The following is a 9,198-nucleotide window of genomic DNA, read 5'->3' on the forward strand; positions in this document are numbered from 1 at the left end:
TTTCTTTTTCTTTTTTTGCATAAAAAAGTGGGAATTTCTGAGGAAGAATAATTGTTGATTTGCTCTCGTTTAAGAGATGATTTGTTGGGTCTCTGACCTTAATCTTCTTGCGTTGTAGTTGTTGCACTATTTGTACTTTGGGAAATCAACGGTGGAATGGCCGTCATTTATGTCCTTAAAAGTTTAATGGATCAAAAGAGCTTAAGTGTGATTTGCAATCCTTATTCAGTGGTCACTTACATAGTTACATGTATGGATTCGGTTTTTGGGTCCATAATTTTCATGTCTAGACTGGTGAAGAACTCATATACCAATAGAATATACTTTAACATTAGATTCGCAAATCTATTTTTTGTTACATGGACGGTCTAGATTTTTGGTTGCTCTTTCTTTTTCACTTGATTGTTTAAATTCTTCTCATCCATATACAGATGACAAGCAATGCATTACTGCATTAGATCTCTTTTTTCTCATTTTCATTGGGCTCTCTGATGTATGTTCTATTTTAGCTCCAGAGGGCACCTTTCCTGTTGGGATGCCTTGTATTAGAAGATACATCATAAGACAACCATTTGAATGCAAACATGCATACATACATACACACATATATGTATGTATGTATTAGAAGATACATCATAAGACAACCATTTGTTCCTAGATAATAAGGCTGTGTTTTGGAGAAATTGAAACTTCTCGAGTCTGGATGTTAGTTCCCTATTTACTCTGCCTTTTCTATCTTTTTCTTATTTTTTGGTCATCGATACTGGGATATATACTACATTGTGCGAGAAATGACTTACCTTCATTACTTGCTTTCTCATACGAGACTATAAATGGCCTAACTTTGAACTCCTCATTATTCAGTTTGTCTGCAAGGTATTGCTCTCTTTTGATGTCTCTATTTATGGAATGAGATTCCTTTCTGTGGGACACAAATATATGAACTTTATCATATGAATATATTTTAAGTTAAATGCTGTATTTTTATTTCCATTTAAAAAAATGTTGTACATTTATTTGTTGGCTGTTTTGTTAATTCCAAATTTCATTGAAGTATTCATAGCCGTCCATCCCTACTTCCAGTCCCAATTTGGCATATACCATATATGATGCGAGATCTAACATCATCTACTGTATCTTTCATATTATGCGATAATTAACCTTACAGTGCCAGTTCTTATCGTTCTATGTGAGTGCAGCTGTTATTATTTCCCAATGTCTGTATATGTTTCATGAAAGTTTTGCAAAAGACAAGGAGACCTGATTTTGAGTATATTATATTTATATTTTGATAATAAACTTCTCATTTTATGATTTTTTTTCTATTAAAGGTAAATTTCAGATAAAGGCATTCCAGTCTTTCTATTCTGCCATTCCTTGTTTTTGGCACTAAGCTTATGTGAATTAGAGAAACTTGTAATGAGGGGGGATTTGATGCTTTTGCAACTTCACCGTAGAATTCTATCTCTCGGAGTAAAGTGTTTCTTGGAATTATCTCAGTCAGTGTGTAGTAATTTTACCTCTACCAAAGTTGAATTAAATATTCTGCCACACACGGAACTTTTATTTATTTATTTATTTTTTTTGAAGAAACACACACACACACACACACACACACAACTCAACTCAACTCAAATAAGCCTTTGTCCCAAACACACACACAAACAGAAATATAATAATTGTAAATTATTTGACACTTTGGCACTCTGCTTGTAAAACACTGAAAAGGAATTGTAGATGGAAATAATTAGAAAAAAAGAACTTGATTTTTAGATTATCCAAATTTTAATGCTATGAAGGATTTTCATGATTTAGATTTTAGATATTGCAAGTTCCGACTCTTAATATAGCTCGTGCTAATTGCTCTATGCTTATTTCAATTATTCTTTTGTTTTATGACAGCTTTGTATCTTTCTTTATTATTAACCCCTAATCAGACTGCTTGATGCCTCCATGGTTGGGTCAGGTCACCTTCTTCAAAAAGGTATTTGTATTTTGTATTATTATCTTAAGTATTAATCAACATATTTTTCCCTTTTAACTTTTATTTACCTCTTTGTTTAGATTTATGCTATTCTTATTGGAAGAATCAGATCATGTACATTATTTGTAGAATGAAATCTTTATACTTGATGGATATTTTCCTCATCTCCTGTAGTTTATGTTCAACTATGTATCATATGAAATCCTATGGTTAACTAACTGTAGCAAATCTGTCTCAACTACAGGTTCCAATTTTAAGTATCAAAGGCCATATTGGTATTGGTAAATGTTACCTTCTGCCTTTCATTTGGTCAGCGATCCTCTCTCGATCTCTTGTAATTAGACTAAAAATCAGATTCTTCATACACCTCAATGACTCTCTACAGAGGTAATTTCATGGTCCTCACTGTTGATGATATGCATTTACGTACCTCTTTTATGAGCTTGTTTTCTGTATTCCACTATGATCCTTCTTTATAAAACTTGCACAGAATGAGATATTTATGCTCTTAATTATTTGGTTTTCAGGATATTTGTTAATTCTCACATCATTATGGTTCTGTTTGGAACTCAATATGCAAATTTATTTTCTTTGAAACTTAATATGCAAACTTATTCTGTTTATAACTTATTCTCCTCTAATGTATTTATTTTCTACTAACAGATGTGATTTCATTGGGATCTCATCTTGAAGATGTCTATTATTGGTTCCCTGGTATAGTCTTTTTATATTTGCATATAACCAAGTTTCTGGGTGGGCATTTTAGGGAGTGGTTGCCTGTTACATTAACAATTTGTTGTGTATACTCAGAGAGAAGCAAGTAGTATGCAGAACCAAAACATTGTCATGAAAATGAATGAAACTTCATTTCTTTTTAAGTTATAATGGCATGTAGGTCTTATTTAATGGAAAAAAATAATGTGGGAGTGATGGTAAAGTAGGATTTGTTAATGTTGCATTCCCAAAAACTGTGATCAATATGGATTGGCGACAAATTGCTCTGCGAGTCCTATCCAAGGCTTTTCAGGGTAGCTTTGAATCTTGAGGCGTCTGTGGCGGATTACCTGGTAAGAGATAATGACATGGACAGGGGTTTCTAGGATGTAAGATTGCGAAGGGATCTTAAGGATGAGGAAATCTCGGATCTCCAGTTGTTCCTCACTCAATTAAATTCCATGTACTTCTCAAACTTCAAAGATGATGAGAGAATATGGACCCCAGAACCGAATGGGGAATTCTCTGCAAAGTCATTTTTTGCCTCTATTAATAGTGGTCGGGCCTCTTCTAGTAACAAAGTATAGAAGTCCATGGCTCCACCAAGAGTAATGGCATTTGCATGGACAGTGGTCCCCAAGAGAATTAACACTTGTGACTGGCTTCAAAAAAGGAGATTCCATCTAGCGAGTAGATGCATCTTGTGTCTGGAGGCGGAAGAAACCCTTGATCATCTAATGTTGCATTGCCCTTTTTCCATTTAAACTATGGACTAAGGCGTTTAGAATTTTTGGAATGTAATGGGTTTGTCCTAAATCTATTAGGAGAGTATTGCTAAACTGGAACACTGGTCCTTTTGGGGACTTAGGGCGATTACTATGGAATACCATCCCATATGCCATTATATGGAATATCTGGAAAGAACGCAATCGAGGGATCTTTGAGGAATCGCAAAGGTGTGCAAACCGAGTTATAACGGATATCAGAGTCGAAATCATCTCCTGGACAAAAGCAAAAAAGAACTTCCCATATGGCTTAACTGACATTCTGCGAAATTGGTGGGCGATCATATCAGACAGAACTATCCGGACTAAACCGATGCCAAAATGGAAGCCACCTCCCTCGGGTTGGGTGAAATTGAACTTTGATGGGAGCTCCATAAGAAATCCAGGAAAGGCTAAGATTGGGGTCTGATAAGGGATGAAAGGGAAGCAACCATCATGTCCTACTCAGGACCGGCAGGGGAATGTGATCCAAATGAGGCAGAGGTAAGAGCCCTTTCTTTTGGTCTCCGATGGGCTTTTGAACATGATTTGAGGCACATAATTGTGGAAGGGGACTCAGCTAATGCAATTAGTTGGGCTTCGAATGCTTCAAGGGGGGTCCTTGAAGGATTCAAGGGTTAATTGCTGAGATCTTGGACCTAATACGAATTTTGAACCCCAGGATTGAACATAGAAGACGACCGGCTAATGAGGCAGCAGACATCTTAGCAAAGGAAAGAGTACTTTGGGAGAGCATGTTGGTTGTTGTTTCTTAAAATTAACTAATGTGGCAGATTCTGTAATTGCTTTACTCCGCCTACGTACTTAGTGTGGGACATCTTATCCCCACTCTTATTATTAATGAAATTGTCATTTTTCAAAATAAAAAATAAAAAAACAGTGATCAATATGATCATCCGTGAGAACTTAATCTTTGAGGGTTACTGGCTAATTCGGATCAAGCCTGGCTTTTGAAGCAATTTGTTTAATAATAAAAAGGAAAAAAAATTCAGAGCATGCTTCCTGAAACTATTGATTTGTCTAACACTGAGAAGGCTGTTGACTGATTACATTAATTTGATTGGAATTTGGAACCAACAAATAAGAACATGGGTTTGTTAGTGCTATTGTAAGAGATTGCATTCTAAAAGTATAAATGTATTAAAATGCTCATCTATTATAGTCCGGTTTTTTTTTTAATGGTAACAGATTTCATTTATAGGACCGAGATGCTCATCTATTATAGTCCATTAACCATTAAAGTCATTTCCTTAGATTTTAATGTTCTTTTATATGTATTTTTTACCCCCTGGCTCCTCAGTATGCATTGGTTGGTCAAAGGTAGCAGCTGACCAGAGCATGCTTTTGGTTGAGGTTTCTTCTCCAACACTATGACCACTTTTCGATTATGTGTTTCAGGTCTCTCATTCTCAACATATGATTGAACCATGGAATTCCAAGCATGGTTTTAAATTTCGGCTGAAATCCGAAGAGACCGAAACCGAAATTGGGCGAAATCCGGAATTTCGGACTTTTTCGGTCCGAAATTTCAAAATGAATTAAATATTCTTTTTTAATTTTTACAAATTTTGGCCTGAAATTTCGGATTACGGTGGGGTCCGAAATAGGTACCGAAACCGAAATTTAAAACCTTGATTCCAAGAGATAAGATCTGGCTCAAATATTTCAAAAGAACATTGAGAATTGCCAACTTTGGTGTGTTCGGTATACTTGGTGATGAGGGTGTTTCCAATCAAGGGATTTGTGTGCAGTCCTTCAACTCTGAAGGACTAAGGAAGTGATAGGGAGAGCTATATCTAAGTTTCAAGGGGCCTTTGTAGATGGAAGACTGATATTCGATGTCTTACTCATTGCTAACAAGGTGCTTGATTCAACCAAAAGAGAAGGTAAAGGATCATGTGCAAGATCGATACGGGGAAAGCCTATGATCACGTGGATTGGAATTTCCTGGAGTTCATACAAAACAAGATGGGTTTTGGACAATGATGGAGTGAAGGGGACTCTTTAAATACCATTAGATGGCTTAGAGTCTCTTCTGTTCCACCGTGGACATTTGCGGGCTTTTTTGATGAGTGGTTTGACTTTTTGCCCCCTTGATTTGGGCCATTTTTTTTATCTTTTCTTTTTCTGTGTTTTCATTTTTCTGTTGTACTTTCTCGGGTTGACTGCCTTGGTCTCCCTTTCCCCCTTTAATACAAAGTCTGCTACCATTCAAAAAAAATGACGGATGAGGTGGGTTAGAGAGTGCATATCTACATTGTCATTCTCTATCCTAGTAAACGGTACTCCGGCTGGTTTCTTTGGTAATACGAGAGTTATAAGGAGGTGGGATTTGATTTTCCCTTATTTATTATGGCGACGGAAGCTCTAAATCTATTATTAGCAAAGGTGGAGGAAAAAGGATTCATCAGAGTTGGAGTCAAGTAGAAATAGGCAGCCAATATCCCACCTTCATTTTGCTGATGACACATTTATTTTCTTTGAGGAGGCTGCAGAATTTGTGAGGAACCTAAAAAGTCTTCAAATGGTTGGAGATGATATCTGGATTAAAGATCAATTTCTCTAAAAGTTATATTGCTGGCATTGATATGCAACAGGAGGTGTCAGTATATGTATTTCAATGGGTGTTAAATAGAAGACCTTCCAATCACTCACCTTGGACTCCTGTTGCGATATGGTGTGCCTAAAGCAGCCATTTGGGAGAGATTTGGGAGCCTCCTTGGCGTAAGCATTCTGTGTGTACCCGCCGATTATCTGTCGCTCGAATGGGATTTTGTTTTTTAGCCAGCCCCTTCTCCAACCGCTCAAACTTCTGCTTGTTCCATGCTTCCAAGTCTAGCGCACACTGTGTTATCAAGGCATTGGCCACAGTGCATGGACCTGTTTGCCTTGTTGTACTTGTGTGATATCCCCACATCCAGCAAGAATACCTATGCAAAGGTAAAATCATCTGATTCTAAGTTCTCTTCCCACATCAAAGCCGATGACTTTCAAGGTCTGGTACTCATCACCATTCTCGCTAAACCGGCCATCAGGGATCCAAGCAATCGAAATCATTATGCTCAGTTTTGTCAAAGAAAGGAATCTGGCACTAGATCCGTCTTGATCAAGTTACCATGGATAGACTTCTCTCCCAGTTTTAAACCTTAGATAGTGATCTACAAGCAGCTAAGATCGTTACGAAGCTAAATTCATCAGTCTTAATTCCTGAATATTTCATTTCCAGGAAGAAAACAGGGCCACCCTTTGGTCGAGCCAGCTATCGATTTCTTTTTTCAGGTTCAATTTTTTGTTTCAGGTCTCTAATTCTCAACATATGATTGAATCATGGCATTCTGAGAGATAAGATCTGGTTCAAATATTTTTAAAAGTACGCTGAGAATTGCAAACTTTGCCATAATTTGGAATACTTGGTGATGAGGGTGTTCCCAATCAAGGTATCTCTGTGCAGTACTCTTTAACTGTGTATGCATGTGACATGTTCTTGTCAGGCATCTTATTAAAAATCAGGTATGCATCTATTTTGAGCATTCATAGTAATCTGTTCATCATGTTTAGGATTTTACGAGCCAATAGAAGTCAGGAAAGTGCTCAAGTACGTCGACTGGTCAGGCCCTCTGCCCAACTCGATCATCATCTGGAATAGATTTATAGGATGGAGAAAGCGTCTGTTTTAGCAGTTACCCAAAGTTCATGATATTCCAAGAAACATAATTCCTTTGATACATTTCATTGATCATCCCCAATGCCCTGTCCATGTTAAGGAACTGGTTTTCCAAGAAGAGAGCTGGTTTGAAACCAATGCTGGCCATGTGCAATCACAGATATATCCCTTCACGCCGAGCCTTTCCCTGTATAATTTATACAGAGAGATAACAGATTTATAGGTGGTGGGATTGAGTTCAGTGTCATGTTTTGATGTTTATCTGCACTCTCCCCCTTTTTTTATGACCTTAGAGCCCTCTTTGTTGCTTCTATTTAATGGAGATTTTATATGATCTGTACACCTGAAGTACAGTATTTTTCAGAAATTAAAATGGGGCCCACTTCTTAGGATGATCCAAACCGTTCATTTGATGGGCAAAAACGTAAATAGGTTGTCCCCCATAAATCATCTCCATAGGATGACACTAACTCTTCTATCTATAGAGGTTTCTACTATGAATAGTGCATGGCAACTAATCATTCATGGGAAAATAAAAATGACATCATTATACTTTCTTTTTTAATTGAAACACTGTTTGGGTCGCAACCAAACAATCCCAATGAGAAGAAAAAGGAAAATGATTTGAGGAAGATCCACGAAGAAGCTGTGGTTGTGATGCAGATCACCGATACTTCTTTGCCGAAATTCCAGCTAGAAAGGCATATTAACAAACCAGCCTATCAAAAGGATTTCTTTCCATTATCATTCCTCTTATGATCTTATCTTTAACTAATTTAATAGTTTAGGATTCCAGGATTTCTTTAGGGGCCGTTTGGATAGGCGGATTTAAGAATCCGGGATTTCTTCAAAATTGTAGCTAAGAGCAAGAGAAGAAGTGTACCAGCTGTCGTTTTTTACTTGTTTTTGACTTCTCACCCTTCTTTCCGTCAACAAGAGAGTAGCAAATACTCCCAATCTCAGGATGGAGGAGAGATTTTTAAAACATGAATTTCTCACTTAAAATCCAAGAAACTCTGTCAGGACAGCATGAACCCTCTTTTACATTGTTTTCAAACTAAAAACCTGGATTCTAAAATCCGCGAATCCAAACGGCCCCTTAGTTTTCTTTTGATTGGTGGGTTGCTTATGTTAGGATTTTTTATGGAGATTCTTTCCTTTATGTAAGTATGATTGGAATATAGGGGGATTATTGTTTGGAGATTTTATGAAAAGCAAAATTGCTTCCTTAGTGCAGCGCTTTTGTGAAAACCGTATACTGAAGGTTAGGATCAACCTATGGAAATGATTTTTGGGGCACTACCTATTAAGGCTGTGGCCCATCTAATGGATGGTTTGGATTATCCTATGGTGCCAGGCCATACCGTACTTTTAATAAAGTGATGATTGCCGCCATCAAACTACAGTAGTGCTGATAACATTTCCCTTTTTTTTTTATTTTTTTTAACTTGTTGTTTGGACAGTGTTTCCTCCCAAATCAATAGGAAAGAGAAAGATGGGATTCAACATCCGACCTCTCCCTTGAAGAGCAGAGCTTTAACCAATAGAGGTTGAGGCTGAAGCCCAAGTATACATGTTGTCTATTTTGTTTTTGGCATGCATCCAAACGGGCCCTTTGGAACTGAAGTTTAAAAACGAGTTGATTCATTTTCCGATGAATCAGAGCAGAGCCTTAACAATGGTTTTTGTACCATCATTGTCTAACCTTTTTATTCTTTCGAATGGTTCAAATTTTCACTCAAGAGTATTTTCTAACCTCCATTCATTTTGCATCTTCTGATGCCAATATCTGGGATTGCCTAATGGAGAATTCCGAGGCATTGCCTATCAGTAATAGGGAGTAACAAATGAATGGCTTGGATCATTGGAAAAGAAGCTGCTCTGGTGATCTTGAAGTCTTGTGATAGAACCAACTAGGGCTGGCAATTCACCCGGGAAAGCGGGGATCCGCCCCGCCCCGATTGGGGAGGGGATTCCCCGATTTGAGTGGGGAAGGGGATTTTTAAAATTCTCCGGTGCGGGGAAGGGGATGGAGTTGGCCCTGCCCCGCA

This window comes from Tasmannia lanceolata, unplaced genomic scaffold (genome assembly GCF_043159265.1).
Source record: "Tasmannia lanceolata isolate RefF3 unplaced genomic scaffold, GAP_Taslan_0.1 ptg000012l, whole genome shotgun sequence".
NCBI classification, from domain to species: Eukaryota; Viridiplantae; Streptophyta; class Magnoliopsida; order Canellales; family Winteraceae; genus Tasmannia; species Tasmannia lanceolata.